This window comes from Dermochelys coriacea, chromosome 8, assembly GCF_009764565.3.
Source record: "Dermochelys coriacea isolate rDerCor1 chromosome 8, rDerCor1.pri.v4, whole genome shotgun sequence".
Classification (NCBI taxonomy): Eukaryota; Metazoa; Chordata; order Testudines; family Dermochelyidae; genus Dermochelys; species Dermochelys coriacea.
The window spans coordinates 79,561,419-79,584,522 of NC_050075.1; the positions used below are offsets into that span (position 1 = coordinate 79,561,419).

At 52.8% G+C, this 23,104-nt stretch overlaps 1 protein-coding gene across 1 annotated transcript in view; it reads left to right on the forward strand.

Annotated features, from left to right (window-relative positions):
• Positions 1-257: 257 nt before the first annotated feature.
• Positions 258-23,104, forward strand: part of LPAR3 (lysophosphatidic acid receptor 3) — a 58,058-nt gene continuing 35,211 nt past the window's right edge. The window contains exon 1 of the mRNA XM_038413483.2: positions 258-486. The gene's annotated coding sequence lies outside the window, so the exon portion shown is untranslated. The remainder of the gene's footprint in view (positions 487-23,104) is intronic.

The window sequence follows — 23,104 nt, forward strand, 5'->3', positions numbered from 1 at the left end:
GGAGGATGGGGCAGGGGCTGACAAGCAGCACAGACGGGGGCCGTGGTGGGAACGGGGCTGGGGGAGGCCCATTCCACCTGGGGCCGCCGGGCCTGGCTTGGAACGCCCCGCTGAGGGGGCGTCTGCCCAGTGCGATGCCCTGGGCCGCGAGAGACGGCGCAGCGCTTCCCGCCCAGCCGCCCCAGCTCCCGGAGCGCTCCCAGAGAGCAGGCGTGGGCAGCGCCGCAAGGGTGAGCTGCCCCCGCCTCCCCGGCCTGGGCAGCCGGCGGGGCCGGGCTGCGAGGGGCGAGCGCCGCCAGCTCACGCTCACGCTCACGCCCTCGGCCGGAGCCGGCCGCTGCTGCCAAACTCGCCCGGCTCTGCGCGGGCAGGCGGCCCCCGCCCGTCCTGCCCCCGCCCCTTTCGCGCGATGCCGGGGCGGGCGGACGCCGGGCTCCCACCAGCGGGGCACGCGGGACGGCGGCTGCACCCAGCAGGTGGCCGGCGGTGAGTAGCTGGCGTGGCGGCGGGGTGGGGAGCCGCGGCCGGGCTGGGCTGCCGGAGGCGCGAGCCCAGCTGCGGAAAGTCCCTCCGGGCCGGGGCCGCGCGGAGTCCAGCCCTGGCCGGCCGCAGCTCCGCGGCGGGGGCTGCGGCTGCTCGGGGAGTGGGATGTGCTGGGGACCTCTCCGGCGCAAGTCGTGCCCGCAGTGAAGTCACAGGCAAAACACCCATTGGCGTCAGTGGGGCCAGCAGGTCACCCAGTTCCCCTCTCCCGGTGGCTGAAACTTTCAAATCCAGGCCGGGGCGGGGTGGGTCTGTGATACCTCCCCTGGTATTGCATTGTATGGCCCGAGATCCCCCCCCTCCCCCCCCCGGCACTGCTTTGAAAAGCCCGACCTTGGACTATTGTACCTTGACTGTCAAACACAGGTAGCGGCTGATCTGTCCGCGGGACGTTGACCACCGAAATCTCTGCTCCTGCACAAGGCACGTTGTTCTTCGTTATTGCAGTGCAGTTGTGCTACCACAGTGATGGGTGCACTAGGAGAACCTGGATAGCTCGAACAAATAGCTCGAGCCATGCAATGCGCAATCAGTACCGGCTCTCGGATAACTTGAATATCTGTGCTCAGAAACCTAATCGCCTCTAATTCTATTTTAGACACATTGTTCTGCAGCGTTTTGCCCATTGTCAGGATAGATAAGCATTATCTGGCTAGGAGGAGCAAGTATTTCGCACCTTATTCCAAACCTACCTTTCTGAAAAGCCTGTCCTGATCCTGGCAGCAGGGGTGGCACGTTACAAGAGTCCCTTTTTGATCAACTTATTAATACTATGACTATGAAATAAATTACTTACTGTAAGCACTCAATTAAGCCATAACAGCAAAACCTGTGCTTCCTGTGTTGACCTGTTAAGAATAAATGATTTAAAAAGATGATGTGAACTAATGTACTGTGAAATCTATACCACTTACTGGTGAATGGAAGGGCAAGTCACTTATTTAAACAAGTCATTGTTTTAAAGACTTATACTTACTAGCAGCTGTGTCAGGTTTCAGAGTAGCAGCCCTCTTAGTCTGTATTAGCAAAAAGAAAAGGAGTACTTGTGGCACCTTAGAGACTAACAAATTTATTAGAGCATAAGCTTTTGTGAGCTACAGCTCACTTCATCGGATGCATTTCCCCTCTGTTTTTTCCACCAAATGCATCCGATGAAGTGAGCTGTAGCTCACGAAAGCTTATGCTCTAATAAATTTGTTAGTCTCTAAGGTGCCACAAGTACTCCTTAGCAGCTGTGTGAAATTGCAGTTCTTTGTTTACAAATTATTGCATGATTTGGCACAAATAACTGTTGCAATACTCTTACCATCGCTGGCGATGGTGATTAGTTTACACAACGTAATGTATATATGACCATATATTTTTTTGGTTGTCTATTATGCAAATATTTGAATTTTAGGTATCATTTCCACAACTCATGCATCAACAGACTAGTCACTATAATATTATGTTAATTAAAATGTTATTTTGCTCCAAATAAAATGTTTTAGCTGTTTTAGATAAATTGCTGCTACAGGTTTGGGCTTCATTAAACAATGTGGCAACTTTCCACAAATGAAAAGTAAATTGAAAAATAGCAGTGACATTAATTTGCTATATGTGTTAGTCAAAGGTGTACTTGAGGAAACATTGCCTCTTCAAATTTTATTTTTCTCTGCAATGGAGGGTCAGGTAGGTAGGCATATTATCCATCCTGCTGTAATGAAAATTTAGAAGAGAACATTGTATGGGCTGTAATACGTTGCTCCTTACGCTTGGAACGCTGTTTAATCTAGAATGGCCATTTGTAGCCAGACATGTAACTTTTGTGCTATAACACTGAGAAAACTGGCAAGCATTTTGGTTCTTGTCCTCCTTTAGGCAGTTCTCAGAAGTATGACAGAAAATGTGATATTGTGCAAAAATGAGAGTTGGCTAAGTCACCGTCAATGTTTTTTATTTTAATTTCAGTGCAATTTAATCAGGAGCATTCAGCAGCAATGAGACAGTTGCTATCAGCATGAAGGGAACATATTTATTGGTTTCTTTCAGTAATGTGAGGAGGGGTGCTGGAATCATTTGCACAGTGGGGGTGCTGAGAGCCACTGAACCAAAGTGTAAACACTGTATCTGATGGAAATCACTTCAAGCACCCCTAGTTCTAGCACCTATGAATGTGAGAGACCTGTGTGTTTAAAAACCAGACTCTCTGCATGCCTGCCCTCTTGATGCTATTGTGAAGTCCAGTAATTTCTGGAACACCCCTCCCACCCCCCCATGGACACAATTGTACATTATCAGCTACCCAAATACAGCTTCGGAGTTTGATGGATCAGTGCTGCACAGGACACAGATTAAGACAATGTTTTCCCTGGCATGTATTTGATGTAGCAGAAGATAGACACAGTAAGACAAAATCTACTGGAAGTTGCTTTGGAAAATGGTTTGCATATTTTATTTTATTTTATTTTTTTTTTTTGGCATGTAAAGAAAAGTTATCTATTCCTCCCTGAGCTATAGTTATTCTCATAATAAGTCAGATTCATGGCCATATATCTTCTGATTTCAAATGATATGATTCTGAGGAAAAGCCAGAGCTGAGGAGACATGCATGTTATGTCACCTACAATTATGTACCTACCATAGATCAGAGTCATTTCCTTGAGGGATGATAAAAGCAACCCTATCCAAAGAATCACATTTGTTTAATTGTACTGATTACATTTTCTTTTAAGGGAGGCTTTGTTTCTGGGTGGGTTGGGTGTTCATTGTACATTAGTTATACACAAAACAGTAAATAATTAAAAAAGTAGAATTGTTGATCATCAGTAAGTTGGGCAGAAAGGACGGAAGAACAGAATGGTATGCGTGCTCTACAGCTTGAAAGCCAGAGGACAGGTATTTGTAAAATATGCCTGAAAAAATGTAACAAAATATAAAAAGCTGTTTGATTGGCTTTGAAATATTTAAAATGATGTGATTGTTCCCACATTTAAAGAATAGCCAGCCAGCTCCTTTCAGAATCCCACTTGGGAAGACTTTAAAGGAAAGCTTTGCTATGAAGTTTTTATTTTTGACTCCATATGGAGACTTCCTAAACCATAATTTCAGAAGATCTTAAATTACCAAAGCCTGGAACCTAATCTTGTGGTAACTAGTGAGTTACTGGATATCTGCCTTTAACAGTTTTCCATAGTGGATTAGAGCATTGTAAATGACTCTGTGATAAGGTGGCTTTAAACTAGACATTAATAAAGTTTAAAGGCTCAAAGAGCCTAAACTTCAGACTAGCTCTGCCTTGGTAACACAATTTTAAACGTGCCTTGCAGCTCTAGACCTTCCATCTTAGTCTGCAACTTCCTATAAAGGAACAGAAGTATCATTCGCACAGAATAGCACTTTCCACTTGAGTCCCAATAATGTTGCTACCTGCATTAGATATAAATCATTATCAGTCTTCTGTACAAGTTGCTGTGGGTGGCTGGTAGCATTGCTCTGACGGCCCATTCAATTACATATTTAGTTTTTATCTTTAATCTCTCTTGGGAGAGAATAGGGTATAGAAACCTAATAATCTTTACTTAAGGACCTTTGTTGACTCCACACATATGTTAGGTACAATACAAGGCTGTTTGCTAAATAATAAAACCTCAGATGTTAGGCACCAAAGGCAATAACTCAAGGACAAATGACTTGTGTTCATACATCAAATTGTGAAGCCATATGGATTTTTAACTTAAAAAAAAAAAGTATGCTTTAAAAAACTGCATTACCCCAGAAATGCATAGGGTTGTCACAGGAATCTAGGGCTCTCTAATTAGAGAATAATTCCAAATTAATATTACATAGGTGAAACATTTTAATGGAAACAGCAATAAAGCTATTCAGAATTGGACATAAAAAGGTTAGCAGTAAGAGCTTAAAATATTATCTGGTTACACTTTTTACAGCCCTTTTGTCTTCCAATTTGTGCAAGCTGGGTTTTTTAAATAATGCTTTTAAAAAAGTATATTCCCAGTTCCATGAAAAATGGACTAAGTATCACAAAATCCCAACCATAGGGAATTCTGAGGGCATCAACTAAGATGCTAAAAATGAATCTTCTGAGATCCTGTGCTTCTTTAGATTCTTCCATACAAAGGTCATGTCAACTCCCAGGGATAGTAACATAGAAAAGCCATTATTGTAGCTTCTGAGACATTCTGGGATGAGCTTACATGTTTTTTAGTTCCAGATAGATAGGTCATGATTTTTGTAAATTGAAACTTGTTTCGAGACTTTCTCTCTCTGTTGTACTTGTAATCTATTGATTTGATTATTTTTAAAAGATCAAGTTAATTTAAAAAACAAACCCCAAAGTGTTTACCTCTTTAAATTCTCTGTTACGGTTACATATTAACATTTTTGGCTTCTGCTGCATTACACACTGTTCTTTGTTCTTTTTGAGCTGAATGCATTTCTTGGGTTATTGGTGCAATCATGCTGTTGGGTTATTTCAGATGCGTCCAGGTGGAGTTCAGAAAATGCATTAGCTCACACTTGGGTAAAATGGATATTGTTTTTGTATGTAGATTGAACAGTGTGGTCCCTACCAGTCTTCATTTTTCCAAACTTCAGTTTTTGAAACCAATCTCAGGAGGAAGGATTCTATAATGTCTTTACAACATTGGAAAGTAAAGGAGCTATGGTATCAATTTTCTAACCAGAAAAATGAAGGGCAGCTTACAGACTGAAAGCACATTATATCTTTGTGAAGTAGAAGAGGCAGAAAACTCCTTTTTCTGGGAATGACTATGCAAGCAAGATCTCTCATTGAGGCAGACTCCCTAAGGCATAACCTGAAGTTCTGACAATAATAATTTGGACAATGATTGCCTAGGCAATCTCTTCAATAATAATGTTCTGAGCTCCTGTTAACATTTTTCTCAGTTTTACTTTTACCCATATATGTGGCTAGATATCACTGGTGCTCAGCACTGCTTTGCAAGCTCCAATGACTGCTTAATTAGAAGAACTGTGAGGTATGAGAGTTCAGGAAGCTTTTCCCAGCTATTGGGCCAAAACAGAGAGACAGCTCAGTGCCATAAATAATAGTTTCTATTTCTGAAGCACATTTCTTCATTGGATTTCAAGGTGCTTTATATATGTCTCTATTTATATAGATATCCATCTATTATCACCATTTTACTGATGGTGAAACCGAGGTACAGAGAGGTTAAGGATTTGATGAAGGACACATAGTGAGTCTGTCACCATTGGGAATAAAACACTGTCTCCCAACCCCTACTCTGGTGGTCTAACCACTTAACCACACTGAAGCCTTACAACAGCTCTTAAACATACTGGGACAATTTCCCCCCATATTTATTCTGGTGATTTTAAATGGGATTTCGCTAGTGTAAATGGACTGAGAATTTGGCTAAAGGTGCGTGAGAAGCTGATTTGGGCACTCCGTGTTTATCCAAACTATTATGGCAATGAGATTATCCAGAGTTATATTACACAAGTAAAAGAAAAGAGCTAGAAAACCCTCATGCTTCTGCTTATAAACCAAGGTCCAGCTGATGGGGGTTAGGAAGAAACCTCCTCAAGAGATTGGTTATTACATTACTGTGGTCTGTGAGGTTTCTTGCACTTTCCTCTGAAGCATCTGGTATTGGTCTCCATCAGAAACAGGATTCCTCTCCTCTAATCTGGTGTAGCAGTTCCTGTTAGATAATTGAAAGTGTATAGTTCTTTTTTGTCTTGCTGTGTTGCGGTGTTATGGTCCTGCCAATGTGGAAAAAAATCCTCTTGAGCAACATATACTACTGCTGAAGGTAATGTTCAATCTCGGGGGGGAAAAAAACACTGAAGGTATTGAGCTCTAAAAATTGGTGGTCTGACCTCAAAATATGATATGCTGTAATGATCTTCCTGTTTCCAACCTTTTTCTGAGCTAGCTGCCATGGAAGGAGGGAATAGGGATGACATAATTTTCAACTTATGACTGCGGTGTAGACCTAGTGCAGGCTTCCTCTTGCCAGAAATTGAGAACATCCTCAAATTAAGAGCTGTAGGAAGGAGACCCTTTATTTTGAGAAGTTGTGTGTGTGTGTGTGAGAGAGAGAGAGAGAGAGAGAGAGAGAGAGAGAGAGTGATTCAGAACTAGCATAAGAAGGCAGATTTCTAGGCACATAAGCGTTACCTTTTGCACTTTTTATGTGTTACGGTGGATGAAAAATGCTCCATCCTTCTCAGATTTTTTTTTTAAAAGAGAAGCTATAAAATATCAAATGCTCAAAGAGCATAAATGTGAAATAACTTCTTAAAGCATTGTTGTCATGTTAAACCAGCCCTGCAACTAGACAAGCCATAGCCACAACATCTCACCTTGTCAGCATCTTTTTGGCCTCCCGCCACCTAATCATCTTCCAATCTTATCTGGTAACGGTGCTAATCAAGTAAATTAGAGTTCACATTTATGCTAGGTAAAAAGGCGTATTTTAGATATGTTAACTAATGTGTTTTAATATGTATTAAATCCTGTGAAGACAAGTACATTGTTGTTGTTGTTGTTTGTTGTTAGCTGGTCAGAGTAAACCCTAGTGGGGAATCAGCCAGTTTTCTTTGTATTCATCCAGCTCCTGGGCTGGGTGTTCCCAGTTGGCCTCTTCAGCCATGTTATTAACCTGAAAGGCCAGCTGAGATGTTCCCCCAACCCAGAAGTTCTTAAACTGGGGGGTTGGGACTCCTCGGGGTCATGAGGTTATTACATGGGGGCTCACGAGCAGTCAGCCTCCACCGCAAATCCTACTTTGCCTCCAGCATTTATAATGGTGTTAAATAAATTAAAAACACTTTTTTATATATTAGTGGTGTCACACTCAGAGGCTTGCTATGTGAAAGGGGTTACAAGTTTGAAAACCACTGCCCTAAGCCATCCTTTGTTCATTCTCAATGTCTTCTGGTTAACAAGGTTCCCTGCTTTTCAATTCTTCAGTCTTTCCCTCACATTGAGCTCTTTTTCTCCTGGTTCCTGCTTGTGATTTGTGTGTGTGTGTGTGTGTGTGTGTGTGTGTGGGGTGGGAGGGAGTAATGTGTAGGGAGAACAGGAACAGACTGGCAGTGTTAGACTAGCATGCATACAGCTCCTGTGACCATGGCAATAATAGGCAGAGAGGAAAGGGGGTGTGAGGAGCAGAGGGATAAAAGCATAAAGGTGTGCTTTGGTGAAAGGGGCAAGGGCAGACCTTAGTTTGATATATATTTTGTACTCTGGAAAGTGGTAATCTAGCCTATTCCACTAGTTTACAGGCTGGGCGTATGGCATCTTTACTTACAAGCTGTTGAATAAACCACGAAGTGGGGAGTGCTGTGGAGTGACAGTCTGCACCGTGCCCTGGTGAGTTCAGCAAAGTTCCATTCCCCTCACGCTCTTTGTGCCTGACTTCTCTGGAGGTTTTAACCTGAGTCCAGTCTGGAGTATTGGTCTCCAGCTCTGCTGCATGGCAGTGAATTATTGCATTGGTATTTAGTTTAGGGCAGTGTTTATAAAGAGGATGGTGCTCAGAAGAGGTGGGGCGAGTCCTGGGGGTGAGCGGGGCGGCTTGGGGGTCCATGAAAAAATGTAAATAAAAATGTGGGTCCTCGGGTTGCTAAAGTTTGAGAACCGCTGATCTAGTCTGAGCTCCTGCACGTCGCAGGCCACAGACCATCACCCACCCACTCACATAATAGGTCCATAACCTCTGGCTACGTTACTGAAGTCCTCAAATCTTGATGGTAAAGGCTTCAAGGACAGCGAATCCATCAACAAATCAACAAGTGACCTGTGCCCCATGCCGCAGAGGAAGGTGAAAAAGCTCCAGGGTCTCTACCTATATGACCTGGGAAAAATTCTTTCCCAACACCAAATATGGTGATCTGTTAGATCCTGGCCATATGGGCAAGATCCACCAGCCAGACACCTGGGAACGAATTCTCTATAGTAACTCAGACCCCTCCCCTTTAGTGTCCCATTGCCGGCCATTAACAATATTTGTTAATAGCAGTCACAGATGAGCCAGAGGCAATTGTAGGCAATCTCATCATACCATCCCCTCCATACATTTTCCAAACTCAATCTTGAAACAAGTTCAATTTTTTTTTTGTCCCCACTACTCCCCTTGGAAGGATGTTTCAGATTTCGCTCCTCTGATGGTTAGATATCTTTGTCAAATTTCATACTTAAACTTATTGATGACCAGCATGTATCCATTTGTTGTTCTTTGAATGATTCCTCATATTGATTCCAATTAGGTGTGCGTGTGGAAAGTTTTTCCCCTAGCAGCACCCGTCGGGTCAGCTGTGGAGCCCTCTGGAGTGGTAGCTCTATAGCGCTCTATATATGACCCTGCCGACCCGGCGCCTCCTCAGTTCCTTCTTACCACCATTGATGGTTGTTGGAACTGTGGTGTCTTGCTCAGCAAGTTCTCCATGTTTCCCTAGCTCTATTTACTTTAGCGTTTGTTTCCTTAGTCAGTTTAGTTAGTTATTAGGTAGTGTAGTGTTAATAGTTTGCTGTCGGGAGTTGGGGGGTCCCCCTTCACCCCAACTGTGCTCTCCCTGGGGACTCAAGGCATGCTTAAGTTCCAGGGATTCAAACCCTGCAAGTCCTGCAACAAGCCTATGCCAGTGGGCGACCCCCACGACGCTTGCTTAAGGTATCTGGGAGAAACCCATCAGGTGGATAAGTGCAGGATTTGCAAAGGGTTTAGCCTGAGAATAAAGAAGGAGCAGGACTTTAGACCGAGGCAGCTCCTCATGGAAGCAGCACTTAGACCGCAACCAGCATCGGTGCGGCGGGACCCGACACTGAGCGCATCAGTGCGTAGTACCCCGGCAGCGGCAGAGACGGTACCGCAGAAGGACTCTGGACGAGACCCGTGGCACCACCGCTGTCTGGTGCAGAAGCAATCAGAGAAAATTCAGCACCAGTCCCATTCCCCTGGTCAGAAGCAGCACCAGAAACAAGTGAGCAGTGGTTCCCCGACTTCGGGACCCAATCCCTCGGAACTGGCCAATGGGGCGTGTGCTAGGGAGGAGCCCCCAATGTCAAAAACTTCGGAGCCAGCACCGTCGACTTTGGTCCCACAAAGGGAGATGTTGAGTCCGGTGCAATCGGACTCACCATGTTAGGTAGTGGTGGAGGTACAACTGCCTTTCACCCCTGACACATTTGAGGCTGCGAGAGACCTCATAGACATGATGGCACTGCAGTCCCTGGCGAATCCATTGGTTGGTTGTACTCATGGTGCCGGTCTGACTTGCAGCACCACTCCAAGTCCTGCAAGTGCTCCCATTCATGGCATCGATCACCGTCGTGCAGCAGGTCCCGGTCCCAGTGCAGTCTGTCTTGGGACTGTTCCCGGTCATCACGCAGACCCCACTTGTGGCACCACTCTCCAGCCTCGCGGCACAGCTCCCCAGCCCAACAACGCCCAGCACCTCCTTGGCCCTTGTGGTCTCAGTCCACGTCTTCGGGCTCAGAGATGGGGAGCAGGCCTGATGCAAGCTGGCAAGGGGCAGACCAGACTGGTGTGGCACCATGGCCCGCACAGTGGCAGGAGCCAGTACAGTGGCAATTTTGAACCCCTTGGGTGTACTACCAGGTACAGGGCACCCAGTCCAGGGGCTCCCATTCGGTGGTGTCCAAGGCAAGGGTCCCGGAGGCAGCAGCCAGCCATCCCACCCTGAAGGGTGCGGAGGAGCTACCAGCCTTACCACTTCCCCCAGAACCCATCCCTGTTCCTCAGCCTGACCCTGGATTAGAGGCAGGACAGGAGGTACCAGAGGATCAGGAAGGTCAGGAGGACCCAGTTCCTCCTCTGGCCTCCTCGTCCTCCTCTCTGGATGAGGCTGTGGCGGGCACCTCCACCTCCGGGCCTCCCCCTATAGATAGCTGTGCCCACCAGGAATTCCTATACAGGGTGGCACGGAATATGAACCTGCAGGCCGAGGAGGTGGAGAGTCTGAGGATCCTATGGTGGATATCCTGGCAGAAGAAGCACCATCTAGGATCCCTCTACTGCTCATCAAAACTATCCAGGCAAATGTAAAGACCATTTATCAGACTCCGTCCTCCATCCCTCCCACCGCCAAGGGGGTGGAGAGGAAATATTTCATTCCCCCTAGGGTACAAATACCTGTTCATGCACCCACAGCCCTGTTCCCTTGTGGTGGTTGCAGTGAATGAGAAGGAGAGGCAGAGGCAGCAACCCCAGCACCTAAGTCCAAGGATGCCTGGATTTATTTGGGTGCAAAGTATACTCCACAGGGTGCTTGCAACTCAGGATTGCCAATCAGCTGGCAATCCTGAGTAGATACAACTTCAACTCCTGGAACTCTGTGCTGAAGTTTAAGGAATTCATACCAGTAGAGTTCAAAGAGGAGTTTGGGACTATTGTCGAGGAGGGCAAGGCAGTGGCATGGACCTCTTTACAAGCCTCACTGGATGCTGTGGACTTGGCGGCAGTCACCTTGTCCTCAGGAATTGTCATGAGGAGTAGCTCATGGCTGCAGGCCTCGGGGCTCTTGCCTGAGATGCAACAAACTATGCAGGACCTGCCTTTCGATGGGGTGGGTCTGTTTGCTGAACAGACAGACTCGAGGCTGCATAGTCTAAAGGATTCCAGGGCTACAATGAACTCCTTGGGTATGCACACCCTGGCAATCCAAAGAATGCCCTTTAAGCCCCAACAGCAGCAACAGTGGTCATATCCTCCTTGGCCGCAGCAGGATCCCTACAGACGCAAGGGCAGAAATGGCAGGCGCAAGCCCGCCCATCCTCAGTCTGGGCAGGGCCAGGGTCTGACTTTTTACTTTCATCAGGCTCAAAGCAGTCATTTTGAGCACCAGTCTCGGCACCGGATCCTTCCCCGTGTGTTCTGAATAATCTATCCCTCTTCTACTGTGCTTGGTCCCAAATAACATTGGACTGCTGGGTCCTTCGCATGGTAGAAATGGGATATTCTCTCCAAATTTGCTCCTCCCTTCTCTCCCAGCCCCCTTCCCCGTCCCTCTTCAAAGATCCTTCTCACGAGCAACTCCTTACCCAGGAGGTGCAGTCCCTTCTCGCCCTAGGAGTGGTTCCTCAGGAGCTAAGGCAGGGGTCTCAAACTCAAATGATCACAAGGGCCATATGAGGACTAGTGTATTGGCCCGAGGGCCGCATCACTGACACATCCCACTTGCTGCCCCGGGCCCTGCCCCCACTCCACCCCTTCCATGAGCCCTTGCCCCTGCCCTGCCTCTTCCCATCCCTTCCCTGCCTCCATTCCAACCCCTTCCCTGATATCCCCATCCCAACTCTGCCCCCTCCCTGCCCCCAGGAGGGGTGTGGGGTGTGGTGGGGGCTCAGGGCAGGGAGTTGAGGTGCAGGAGGGGTGTGGGGTGTGGTGGGGGCTCAGGGCAGGGAGTTGAGGTGCAGGAGGGGTGCAGGGTATGGCAGGGGACTCAGGGCATGGAGTTGGGGTGAGGGGTGCAGGGTGTGGCAGGGGGCTCCGGGCAGGAGATTGGGGTGCAGGGTGCAGCAAGGGGCAGGCAGGGAGTTGGGGTGTAAGGTGCAGAAGGGGTTTGGAGTGCAGGCTCTGGCCTAGCGCTGCTTACCTAGAGTGGCTCCTTACCTAGAGGGGCTTGCTGCCTGCCTGCCCTGGCCCCGCGCCGCTCTGCTACAGGAAGCAGCTGGAGCCACGTCCCTGGGGGTTAGGGGGGGCTCACGGCTCCGTGTGCTGCTCTTGCCACTCCTCCCCCAAAGCTTCCATTGGCCGCGGTTCCCCATTTCTGGCCAATGGGAGCTGTGGGCCGCGGTGCCTGGAAGCAAGCGCAATGCACAGAGCTCTCTGGCACCCCCGGGACCGCAGGGGCATGGTTCTGGTCACATCAGGGAGTGGTGCGGGACTTATGGTGCCACGGGATAAGCAGAGGGGCGGGGGGGGCGCGGGGAGCTTGGTGGGCCACATGAAAGTATCAGTGGGCCGCATGCGGCCCATGGGCTGCATGTTTGAGACCCCTGAGCTAAGGGGAAAGGGATTCTACTCCTGCTATTTCCTAATCCCCAAGGCAAAGGGGCGGTCTCCGACCCATTTTAGATCTGCGAGGACTCAACGAATTTATGGTGAAGTTGAAATTCTATATGGTCTCCCTGAGCACAGTTATCCCTTCCCTGGATCCAGGTACGCTGCCCTCGACATGAAAGACGTGTACTTTTACATAGCCATTCACCCGGTGCACAGGTGATTTCTAAGGTTCGTGGTCAACCACAAACACCATCAGTTCACAGTCTTCCCATTTGGTCTGTCGACAGCCCCTTGAGTTTTCACCAAGAGCATGTCAGTTGTAGCAGCCTTCCTTCGCAAGAGACAGGTATACCCCAATCTTGACGACCGGCTGCTCGGGGGCACGCAGGAAGCAGGTGTAATCTCGGGTCCGGTTCGTCAGATCCACTTTCGAGAGACTGGGTCTCCTCCTCAACGTGAACAAGTCAACCTTATCTCTGATCCAGAGAATAGGGTTCATCGGAGCAGTGCTGGACTCTGCGCAGGCACAAGTGTTTTTGCCAGACACATGATTCCAAGCCATGTCAAACATCATTCACAGCCTCAGGCCATTCCCGATCACTACTGCAAGGGATTGTCTACATCTCCTCAGCCACATGGCAGCCTGCACTTCAGTGGTCCAGCATACCAGGCTGAAGCTCAGACCCCTACAAGCGTGGCTTGTGTCGGCCTATTGCCCGGGATTCGACAACCTGGACTTAGAAGTGACCGTACCAGAGCACATACTCGAGTCCCTCCAATGATGGCTCAACCCTCGGATGGTGTGTGAAGGAGTCCCCTTCAACAGCCCCCAACCCTCCTTGTCCCTGGTAATGGATGCGTCAGCTGTGGGTTGGGGTGTGCATTTGAGATATCTACAAATGCAGGACCTATGGTCTTGGGACAAGCTCTCCCTTCGTATCAACATCAAGGAGCTCAGAGCGGTACGTCTAGCATGCCAAGCTTTTAGGGCCCGGCTGCAAGGCCAGTGCATGGCAGTGAGGACGGACAACGCCACTGCCATGTTTTACATCAACAAGCAAGGTGGAGCCCGTTCCTCACTCTGTGTTGAGAAGCCTTCAGGCTCTGGGAGTTCTGCATTGCCCACTCCATTCACCTGCAAGCATCCTATCTCCCAGGGGCTCAGAACGATCTGGCAGACCACCTCAACAGATCATTCTGCAATCACGAGTGGTCTGGATGTCATACACTCCATCTTCCAAAGGTGGGGGTTTCCCCAGGTCGATCTGTTTGCCATCTGCAGCAACAGGAAGTGCTCAATGTTCTGCTTCTTCCAGAATCACAGCCCGGGCTTTCTGTTACCCTGGGGAGGCCGCCTGTTGTATGCCTTTCCCCTGTTCCCTCTGGCACATAAGGTTCTTCTCAAGGTATGCAGGGACAGAGCAGAGGTAATTCTGGTGGCCTCAACACCTACTGGTACACTACGCTCTTGTAACTGTCAGTGGATGCCCCAATTGCATTGTCACTCCACCCCGACCTGCTCACTCAGGACCAGGTCACCTGCTCCGCCCAGACCTCAAGTCTCCATCTCACGGCTTGGAAGCTTCATGGTTAAACCCCATGGAACTTCTGTGCTCGGAACTGAAAGGGAGGTCCTACTTGGCAGCAGAAAACCATCCACCAAGGCCACTTATCTAGCTAAGTTGAAGAAGTTCACTTGCTGGTGTGCCCACCATTACACACCTCCAATCCAGGTGCCTATACCACTCATCCTAGAGTACCTCCTAACCTAAAACAACAAAGTCTGTCAGCATCATCCATCAAAGTACACCTCACTGCCATTTCGGCCTTCCACCCAGGAGTATCTGGATGTTCCATATTTGCCAACCCCGTGATGGGATGTCTTCTCAAGGGCCTGGACTGCCTCCATCCCCAGATTAGACAGCCAGTCCCTGCTTGGGATCTTATCTTGGTCCTCTCCAAACTAATGGGGCCCCCATTTGAACTGCTAGTGACTTGCTCCCGCCTCTATTTTTCATACAAGATAGCTTTTTTGGTCGCCATGACCTTGGAAACCCTGTGTGCTGAGTTGAAGACCCTCACCTCTGACCCACCTTACACAGTCTTTCACAGGGATAAGATGCAACTTAGGCCTCACCCGGCCTTTCTTCCTAAAGTTGTGTCACATTTTCACACAAGTCAAGACATATACCTGCCTGTTTTTATCCTAAACCTTATGCCAGTAACTGCGAGCAGAAGCTGTACTCACTGGATTTCGGTGGGCACTGGCCTTCTACACTGAGCGCACTAAGCCATTCAGAAAGTCAAACCAGCTATTCATAGCGGTGGCAGACCGGATGAAAGGGCTCCCTGTATAATTGCAAAGAATATCTTCCTGGACCACGTCCTGAGTCTGCATGTGCTATGAGTTAGCCAAAATCCCAGCTCCGATGGTTACGGCACACTCCGCACAGGCCTCATCAGCGGCATTCCTAGCCCAAGTCCCAATCCAAGAGATCTGCAGGGCAGCAACTTGGTCCTTCGTGCATACGTACACCTCTCATTACATCAGCATGCCAGAGATGATGCAGCTTTCAGCAGAGCGGTGCTCCAATCAGCAATTCCATAATTCCGACCCCACCGCCTAGGTAAAGCTTGGGAGTCATCTAATTGGAATCGATATGAGCAATCACTTGAAGAGAGAATGGTTACTCACCTTCTCATAAGTTGTGTTGCTCATGTCCATTCCAATACCCACCTGCCTTCCCCTCTGTCGGAGTAGCCAGCAAGAAGGAGCTGAGGAGGCACCGGGTCTGTAGGGTCACATGTAGAGTGCTATGGAGGCGCCTGCTCTACAGCCCACCTAATGAGTGCTGCTAGGGGAAAAACTTTCCAACGACTCGGCCTGGGCACACCTAATGGGAATTGATGAGAGCAACATATCTTAAAGAACAACAGTTATGAGAAGGTGAGTGAACTGTTCTTTCTGAGGCTAACATTGGCCCTTAACTTAAATAACTCCCATCCCTCTCCAGTATTTATCCCTCTAATGTATTTATTGAGAGCAGTCATATATTCCTTCAGTCCTTGTTTTGTTAGGCTAAGCAAGCAAAGGTCTGAGAGTCTCCTCTCATAAGGGAGGCTCTCCATTCCTCTGTTCATCCGAGTAGCCCTCCTCTGCATCTGTTGCAGTTTGAATTAATCTTTCTTAAATATGGGAAACGAGAATGGCACACAATATTCCAGATGAGAACTCTCCAGTGCCTTGTATAATGGAAATACCGCTTCTCTATCCACCTCAGGGACTCTGCCACCTGCACATGGAGCTGGGGGTTGTGTAGCAGGGGCTCCGCAAGGAGATCTGCCCCCTCGGTGGCCGCCACAGACCTGGTCGTTGAAAAGAGTTTCCAGGTTTGGAGGAGGTCCTGGTAGAAGACCGGCAGCCCGGAGAGGTCTCGCGGAAGACCTCTCGGGTGGAGATAAAGGAGCTGCCGGTCGTATCAGAGCCCAAGGAAGCGGCGCAGGAAGGCGTGCGCCAGTATGCTCCACGCCGGACTAGCTGCACCGTAAAGGAGCCTCTGCAGGGTCTGGAGGCAGAAGACATGGACCTGAGTAAGCAGACATTTTAGGCCCTGCCCTCCCTCCTCCAGAGGTAGATGGAGAACCCCTGCAGGGACCCAGTGTAGTCCTGACCAAAAGAACTCCAGAATCGATGTCCGGAGGTTGGGCAGGAAACCCGGGGCCGGGACCAGGGTGTTGAGCCGGTACAAGAGCATGGACAGGACTAGTTGCTTAAGCACCAGCGCTCTCCCTCAAAGGGAGAGGCACCAGAGTAGTCCTGTCCATTTCCAGAGCCGCTCTATCACCCCGCCCTCTAAATTCTGCCAGTTCTCCGGCGGAGAGGGATGCGTGGCAGAAAGGTAAACGCCCAGATAGAGCAGCGGACCCGTGCTCCACCGGATGGCCTGAAGCGCGGGTGGGAGTGAGCTCACCTGCCGCCAGTCCCCTACCACCAAGCCAGAGCTTTTGACCCAGTTGACCTGCGCGGAGGAGGCTGCCGAGTAGATGGCCTGGCAAGCCTCCACTCGCACCAAGTCGCCCGGGTCCTGGACCATGAGGAGCACGTCATCAGCGTACGCCGACAGGACCAGCCGCAGCTCCGGCTCCCTCAGCACCAACCCTGTCAACCTCCTTCGGAGGAGACAGAGGAAGGGCTCTATCGCCAGAGCGTACAGCTGGCCTGAGAGGGGGCACCCCTGCCGTACTCCTCGCCCGAAGTTGACCGGTTCGGTTAGGGTCCAGTTGAGCCTTACCAGACACTCTGCGGAAGCGTACAGCACCCGGAGAAAGTTCACAAACCTGGGTCCGAAGCCAAATGCCTGCAGAGTGCTCAGGAGATACCCGTGATCCATCCTGTCGAACGCCTTCTCCTGATCTAAGGACAGGAGGGCGAACGACAGACCATCCCTACACCCAAGTTCCAATAGGTCCCGGACCAGATATAGGTTGTCGAAGATGCTGCGGCCCGGGACGGTGTAGGTCTGGTCTGGGTGGACCACGTCCGCCAGCACGGACCCTAGCCTCAGGGAGATGGCTTTTGCCACGATTTTGTAGTCCGTGCTGAGGAGCGAGACGGGACGCCAATTTCGTAAATCGCGGAGGTCCCCCTTCTTCGGCAATAAGGCGAGCACGGCTCGCCTGCACGAAAGAGGGAGGACCCCGCTCTGCAAAGACTCGGCCCAGACGGTGACTAGGTCTGGGCCCAGGACGTCCCAGAACACGCGGTAGAACTCCACGGTCAGCCCGTCCATGCCTGGAGATTTATTGGTGGGCATGCGACGGAGGGCTTCCGAGAACTCGGCCAGAGTGAGAGGCAGCTCTAGCCGGTCTCGGTCGCCCACGCTGACTGTCGGGAGCTCCTCCCACAGCACTCTGCAAGCGTTAGGATCGGTCGGCTCCGGGGAGAAAAGGCTTGCGTAGAAGGCTCTCGCCCTCTCGCACATCTCCACCGGATCCGTGAGGGGGGTGCCATCTTCTGCCAGTAGGCAGATGATATGTTTCTTAGCCCCCCTCTTTTTTTCCAGGGCGTAGAAGAAGCGGGAGCCGCAATCCATCTCCCGAAGGAGACGGATGCGGGATCGAACAAAGGCACCCCGGGCCCGATGGTCCTCGAGGCTCCGGAGCTCCTCCCGCTTCTCCCGGCACGCTCCGCAGAGGGGTGGATCCTCGGGGCTGGCGGCCAGACGCCTCTCCAGCTCTAAGACCTCCCGTTCCAACTGCTCTATCGCTGCATCCCTCCGTCGGCTGGTGCCCCGGGTGTAGTCACGGCAGAAGAGCCGGGCGCGCACCTTCCCTATGTCCCACCACCGCCGTGCCAAGGGAAAGGCACGCCGCTGCCCTCGCCAGGCCAGCCAGAACTCCCGGAAGGAAGCCACGAAGCCCGCATCCTCCAGCAAGCTGTTGTTAAAATGCCAATAGGCCGGCCCCGGCCTCTCCGCGCAGAGGGAGGCTGTCACGGTGGCTATTGGATGGTCAGAAAATGGGGCTGGCCAGATGCTGGAGGAGTGGGCTTGTGAAAGATGAAAGCATGATAAATAAATGCGGTCCAACCGGGAGTGGCGCGACCGATGGGCCTCCACCCGGACAAAGGTGAACGTGGAAGTGTCATCTGGGTGGTGGTTGCACCAGATGTCCACCAGGGAGTGGTGTTCGACTATCTCCTGGAGGACGGTGACGGCGGCCGGGCTCTGCTCGGTCCCCGAGCAGTCCCGTTCCTCAAGGGTGATGTTAAAGTCCCCTCCCAGGACCAGGCACTCCTGAGGATCCAAGGTGCCGAGGAAGGCGGATGCCTGCTGATAGAATTGCAGCCGCTCCGGGCTCGCTGCTGGGGCATAGATGTTGACGAGGTTGACTACGAGCCCCTCCATGCGGACCCGGAGGTGCAGCAGGCGACCCGGCACAGCCTCGGCGACCCCCAGCACCTCGGGCCGTAGGTCGGAGGAGAACAGGGTCGCCACTACACCCGTATGAACTGTGAGGTGGCTAAAGTAGACCCTGTCCCCCCAATCCAGCCGCCAGCTGTCTTCGGTGGTCGGATCCGTATGGGTCTCCTGCAGGAAAACCACAGAGTACCTCCCCTCCCGAAGGAAGGAGAGCACCTGGGACCTGCGGAGACCCATCCTACAGCCACGGGTGTTCAATGTTGCGATGGTAAAGGGTGCCATGAGGAGGGCTGGGGGGGATCCTCGCCGGCAGGGATGCTGGTGGCTCCCGGCGGGCCGCGCAGCAGTCCGTGACCCACCCCGTAGGTGAGTAAGGAGTCACGGAAGTGGCGGACCCGCTGGTATGCCGCGGTACCCTGTCTCCCGGTCCTTTTCCCCTCCCCCATGAGGGCCCTTGTGGCCCGGAGGATTTGATTAAAGTCCCCCCATCGCTGGAGGGCAAGCTGGACTTTGTTGCGGAAGCCACGGACGTCTTCTAGGAACTCCCGTAACTCCTCTCGCAGCGCATGGGGGGCTGGGGTTATGGTCTGGTTGCTCCCCGATGGGGCCCTTGGTACAGCCCCCTGGCCCAGCGAGACGGGCAGACAGGGTGCGGACCCCCGACGGGGCTCCTGATGGGTTGACCTGAATGCTGGGGCGATAGGGGGCGGCGGAGGGAGGATAGCAGCCCCTGGTGGGTCGGGACGGGCAAACACAAAGGCCATTCCCTGGGAGTCATCTGTTGGAAAGGGGAGGGAGACAGTCCTAGGGGTGGCAATGATATCTCGGGAGGTGGGCGGGATAAGGGCAGGGGCAGGGGTAGAGGTGAGAGTCTGGGTCGGGAGAGGGCTCTCACTGATGCCGGGCGCAAGCTCTCTGGTGGATTTGGCAGCCACGGCATCAGGAGGTGGACTTTCTTCTGTAGGGTCCTCTCCCGGAAAGGAGGTCGAATGCTCCTCACCAGCGAGGGATGCCCCTGGTGGCTCAGGTTCCAGCCGCGTGGCACTGGCCGTCGCCTCAACTGGCTCGGCGGCTCTCAGCGGGGTGCCCTCTGCAGCCGGGTTGATGGAGGAGTCCAGGGGCTCCTCGGAGGTGGGAGCAGAAGCAACGGTTAGGGGGAGGGAGTATGGGGAAAGGGGGGCTGGAATGAAGTCCGTCCAGATCGAGGCCCGCTGGCATAGGATCGTCCTCCCCCTGGGTGACCGGGGTCAGACCCAGGGCCTCGATCTCCTCATATATAGAGGGGAAATTGTTTTCCGTTACCCCGGGATTCTCCCCGCCGGCACCTGACGCGACGGTTACTTCGGGGCACACTGGGGTTTCAGATGGTGCCTCGGGGGTCTTGGAGGGGAGGGACTCCCGTGGAGGGGAGATACCGCCTTCCAGTGCTGCCACGTCTTCCCCAGCCGGCTCTGGTGGATGGAACACACCCGTGGGTAAAGCGGAAGGCTCGGCATCGGTGCCTCCCTTCCTGGTCTTCCGGGAGGCCTCCGCGTCAGATGGGAGGAGCGGAGCTTGAGCCTTCCGCTTGCCCCGCTTCCCCTGGACTAGGGCCCAGCCCTTCATGGCATCATCCAGGGGCTGGCTATTAGGGGTTGTGTCAGGGGGCAGAGGCGATGGCTCAGGGACTCGAGGGGGTAACGGTGGGGCAGCACAAGGGAGGGAAGATTCCCCTTGGGGTGGGTCCTCTCCCATGCTTGGTGGTGTCCCTGCCGCACCCTCCTCCACAGGCCCCGCCAGATTGCAAACAGCGGGGGAGGGGTTCTCCCGCTCGTTTGGGCATAGTGGGGGAGGTACCCCTTAGGCCCGAGCGGGAGCAATGGTGGACTGGGAAGGAGAAGGGGCGGTTTCGGGTGCCGGGCAGCCAGGGGCGTCGGCGATGACGGGGCCGGTGTCCTGCCGGGACTCGGGTGTCCTGGATGCCCCTCCTTCCCGGGCCAGGGGGCAGTCCCTCCGGATGTGCCCCATCGCCCGGCAGAGGTAGCACCGGGCCTCCCCCGTGGAATAATGCACCCTGTAATGGGTCCCCTGGTAGGGGACTAGGAAGGACCCCTCGAGTGCCTCTCCGTCGCGCGCCGCCGGCGGCAGTTGAAGCTGCACTTGCCGGCGGAACGAGAGGACGTGACGGAGGGCGGGGTCTTTGCAGCCCAACGGGAGAGGGCTGATGACAGAGATGGGCTTTCCCAAGGTAGAAAGGGCGGGTAACAGGGTGGCATTGGGGAGAAAGGGAGGGACAGAGGTCAGGACCAGGCGGATGCCCAGGTCCTCTAGCGGCTCTAAGGGGACGAACACGCCCCCCACCGCCAGGCCCTTCTCCACCGCCTCCTGGGCGGCGGCCTCCGATCCTAGGAAGAAGACGGCCTTGCCATACATTTTGGAGGCCGCCACAATGGCCGTGGGCCCCACCACCCTCGCCAATGCCCGCACATAGGTCTCCACGTGGGGTGAGGCGGGCACCAGGAGGCAACGGACGCCGTGCTTCCTGGTCATGGTGGGAAAGGGGCCCCAGCCGCTATAGATGGTAGCGGAGGCGGTGGGCTGGAGAAATGACGTAGCGGCAGGCGAAGGGGGCCTGGGGAGGGACACCTGCAGAGCTGGTGGAGGGAACAGCGGGGAGGGGCGCCCCAGCTGGAGATGGGGCCGGGGCATCGGGGGCAGCCCCTGCCATGGAGGGCCTGGTCTTTTTAGCGGGGCCCTTCCCCTTCTTCTTCCCCTGGCTCTTCCTGCCGGCTGGGGGGGCTCCCCCCAAATCTGAGGGGGTGATAGACGTGGCAGCAGTGGAGGTCACCCCGGTGCCTGTCGCTGCTGGTGCCCCAGCGGGGGCGATGGCAGATGGTTTGGCAGCGGAGGTAGAAGCTTGGGGGGGTGATGGAGGGATAGGCGGGGGAGGGGGAGCTCGGGCTGCTGGAGGGGTCTCACCCGTCTCATCCCCCGCCATCATGAGCAAGGAGGAAAGGGAGGACATCAAAAGGAAGCGGGGAGAGGGGAAGCAGGTCGACCACTCCTCCCCGCTAGGCTGCAGGCAGGGAAGGAGGGCGCCAAAAGAGGTGGGCTGGACGGTGGGCAATCAGGGGTTAGGGGTCAGTCACCGACACAAGGTGGAAATTCCGGCTCCTCTTGGTGCACTAAGGGGGGGGGGATTCAACAACATTGAAGGTGCAGTGAAGAGGGTTGCAACTGAAATGGGGAGTTGCACAAGCGCATGGGAGGGGGCATGGGCACACGGAGCGAGGGGCTAAGCGGTCTGGGGGTAGAACAGGGAAACCAAGGGGCTAGCTTCAGAGGCTGGGGCGGGGCAAACAAACAAAGGCTGCAGAAGGAAATGGGCGGGGCAGGCAAACAAACTGAAGCTAGTAAGGGGGGCTGGAGCAAAAGAGGAGGCAAAGCAAGTGGCAAATGGGGCAGGTAATAAAGGGCAAAGCTGGGGGGTAGGCAGTCCGGGGAGGGCACATGTGCCCATGTTCACTTGCACAAGTCTTTTTTAGCTTGCTGCTGCTTCTGGCCCAAAGGGTGGAAATAGGGCGTGGCAAGCCAAGCAAGCAGCTGAGTCCAGAGGCAGGAGCTGAGGCAGATGGTATACAGCCAGTGGGGGTGGTGGAGGGGGCAGCGGTTGTGGTAATAGTGGTGGGGGTTGGGGGGGACACACAGATGGATCGGGGGGCAGCTCCACGCCACACCCCCCGTGTCCCTACAAACACAGTCAAGACCCCCACCACAAGAGCACAGTTTGAAAATTACTCAGTCTTAGGGCCCCCTCCACGGTGGTCTGCAAAGTCTCTAGGTGCTGCCCCACTGGCAGATGATCCTCCTCTTCTCCTCCTCGGGCTTCAGCAGCTCCAGGCAGTGGCCTCTGCAGCAGCAGCAGCTCCAGGAACTCCAGGTTGTAGTCCAGGCAGGCAGAATGGACCCCTCTCAGGTGGTGGTGCTGGTGGTGGTATCCACAACAGCAGTGGCTGGGGTCCCTCACTCCTCCTCTCTGGGGAGTGGGCTAGCACCCCCCTCCCCACCCCAGGGCTGCAGTTGGAGCATTAGCAGCATCCAAGAGTGGGGGGTCCAGCAAGCAGGTAGCAGAGAACGGGGTGGGGGTGTCTGGCCCAGCCAGGGGAGCAGCTGGAGCAGCAGGGAGAGCTTAGGGCCTAGTAGCAGCAGGAGTAGCAGCTTCCCACCTCCCTCCAAGCTAGAAGGCTATGGAAGAGCAGTCTTATTGGGATCCGGGAAGTGGGCGGGCGAAGCCCGTCCACTGCTAAAGGGTCCCCCCCAGCCTAAAAGGGGGATCCACAGGACCTAGATACCCAAAAAATTCCGGGGGACAACTAATAAAATAACAGGGACAGGAGTGCGGTCAAAGGGTCAAAAGAAGGGAACCGGACGGGGACACCGAGCAGAGAACCCCGGACAGAGCCCACTGCTCCTCAAAGGCGTCAAGGGAGTCAGAGGACGCCGCCCAGAGGAATTCTGCCCGGATACGTGAACGGACCGAGGATCGGAAATAGGCCCCACAGTCACAGGAGACTCCATCGGCCAACCTCCTCACTCTGGTTTTGTAGATGGCCATTTTAGCTAGGGCCAGGAGGAGGTTGACCA